This window comes from Triticum aestivum, chromosome 6A, assembly GCF_018294505.1.
Source record: "Triticum aestivum cultivar Chinese Spring chromosome 6A, IWGSC CS RefSeq v2.1, whole genome shotgun sequence".
Taxonomy (NCBI): Eukaryota; Viridiplantae; Streptophyta; class Magnoliopsida; order Poales; family Poaceae; genus Triticum; species Triticum aestivum.
Window position 1 is genome coordinate 563206091 of NC_057809.1, and position 3076 is coordinate 563209166.

The following is a 3076-nucleotide window of genomic DNA, read 5'->3' on the forward strand; positions in this document are numbered from 1 at the left end:
ATGACACGTCCCTATGCTGCACGTGTGTTGAACGCGGAGGCGCAGTTGTTCGACACTTAGATCGAAATCAACCGCGATCTGAATCGCTGCGAGTACGACTCCTTCATCCGTGTTCTAGTAACGCTTCCGTCTCGCTATCTTCAAGGGTATGAAGATGCACTCCTCTCTCTCATTGCTAGTCTCTCCATAGATTGATCTTGGTGATGCGTAGAATTTTTTTTATTTTCTGCAATGATCCCCAACATGGACTTGGTGGACCTCCGGGTGTAATAGAAGGTTTGCACGTTATATGCAGAAATTTGGATTTGTTTTTAAAAAAACAACCCCATATATTAATCAGCTTAAAAAGTTCTTACAATCGTTCATTACAGAATACACCACGCAGGGCGGAACACTGTAATAAAGAAGATCATCTGACATATTGTCAAAACTAAACTTGGCAATCTCATGCACCGCCATGTTTGCCTGGCGATTGATCTTGACGATCTTGAAATTATTTGCAAGCTTCATAATGCTTCTTGCTTCCCTCTTGAGATCAACAAAAGGGGACTTGTCAAGAAAATCATTTGCAAGAAAGGAGACCACAAAAGAGCTATCAGATTCTATAATAATGGGTTTATTGAGACTGATACCGACATAGAGCCCGGCAAGGCATGCACGAATCTCCGCTTCATCTACATACGTGCATGGCCTAATAAAATCTCAAGAAGAAAGGATGACTTGGCCCGTATGATCCCTGGCAATAACCCCCACGCTAGCAGCGCCCATGCTTTCCACAAAGCTGGCATCAACGTTAATCTTAAAGACCTCGAATGAAGGAGGCTGCCAAGTCCCTCGATTCCTTGCTGAAATATCGATGGCCTCTTGTACATCCACTACCCTCTTACCTTTCTTGCTCAAATCCGACTGTTTGTTAGAATGACAGGAAGTGTAAGATGCCCAATAGCTTTCCAGAAACAAAGCAGCAGAATAGACATACTCCCTCCCTTTATGAAAAATAAGATCATTCCTTAAGTGCCAAGCTCTCCAGAAAATGAATAAAACTTGCTCATGGACATGAGAATTCAGCTGATCCAGAAGAACAAGGAGCCAATCTGGACATGGGAGTTTTAAGATCTTTTCTTCTGGAATATTCCCCACATCCCTCATAGCAAAACGAAGAGCACGAACCTTCAGACACATCACAAGAGCATGATAAAATATTTGCCTCCTCAACGCCACAGATAGAGCAGATAGCACAGTCAGTTTGGTGGTGAGAAACTCTGTTTACCTGAACCGACAAACTATTTGAAGCCGCTCGCCAGGCAAAAATCCTGATCTTTTGTGGGACATTCGTGTTCCAAATAATATTCCAAAGCCGTCTCTTCCCATCCACAGCACCACTGGATTGGCCCACATCTTCCTTGCGATCCTTAAGATTCATCGCCAATTTGTACGCGCTTCGAACAGAAAACAACCCATTATTTTCAAAGTGCCACGCAACAAAATCACCATCCCCCGAAGACTGAATACGCATCTTTAAGATCTCCTCAGCCTCATGAGGATAGAGAACATGTTTTATCAAATTCTGATCCCAGTTTCTCGAGCCGCTCAAGAATAAGTCAGACACCCATTTAATCCTTGTTCTGCTCTTCCTTTCCAAAATTTTGAGGCCGGATTTCCTAGGCAGCCAATTATCTCTCCGAATATTAATATTTGTTCCATCGACCACTCTCCAAATAACACCTTATTTAAGCAAATCCAAACCATGCATGATACCTTGCCATGTAACCGATGTCGACTATAGAAACACAGTTTCCAATAGATGTCCATGGGGGTAATACTTGGCCTTCAACACCCTTGCAACTAACGACTCTGGGAACACCAAAATCCACCAAGCCTGCTTTGCAACGAGAGCTTGATTAAACAGTCTAAGATCACGAAAACCCATACCGCCCTCTCCTTTTGGTCTGGTTAGTTTATCCCAAGCGAGCCACTATGTTTTCCTTCTATTTTCTTCATCCCCCCACCAGAAATTCCTAATAAGTTGCGCTAGCTCTTCACAAATAGATGCCAGAAATTTAAATATACCCATTGCATACACAAGGAGAGCATGATTACTGATTTAATCTCAATTTCCTTCGCCCGCTTGATGCATATTTTTCACTCCAGTCTGAGAGTCTTTTTAGCGCTTTATTTTTGGTATACTGGAATTTTCCAGCCTTCATTCTTCCTTCAGGCACTGGTAGTCCAAGATATTTATCGTCAAAACCCTCTTCAGTAATTTTAAGGACTACCATGATTGACACTTGATCTTCTAACCTGCAATTCTTCCCAAACAGAATCGAACACTTATTTGGACTTAATAACTGCCCAATACCCTCCTCATAGACCGTCAAAATATTTTTAATGGTTAATGCTTGATCAAAGGATCCCTTAAAAATAGAAGGCTATCATCAGCAAATAACAAATGAGATATACATGGGCCATTTTTGCTTAAATGGAAATCCTTAAGAACTCCTTTATCACAGGCGTCCTGAAGTACTAATGAGAGGGCCTCCACCACAAACAGGAACAAGTACATTGACAATGGATCCCCTTGCCTGAGCCCTCTGTACGGAACAAAGGAATCCAAAAGTTGTCCGTTAAAACACACCGAGAATTTTATGGAGGTAACACATGTCATAATCCTATTTACCCACACAGGCGCAAAACCATAAGGCCCTCGGCATACTCTCCAAAAACTTCCAATCCACTCGATCATAAGCTTTTGCAAGATCTAACTTATAAGCACAATAAGCACCCCTATTATCCTTTAACGTGCTTAGGGAGTGCATACATTCGAAGGCTATAAGTGCATTATCAGAAATTAACCTGCCTGGGATAAACACACTTTGAGTAGGAGAGATCATACCATCCAGCAGTGGCCTTAGCCTATTAACAAGCCATTTGAAAATAATCTTGTAAATGATATTACACAGACTGATAGGCCGAAAATCTTTTATAGACTAAGGATTCTTCACCTTCGGAATAAGAACAATAGTCGTATCGTTAATCCCATCTGGCATAATTCCAGTGATAAAAACTGTTGGATCGC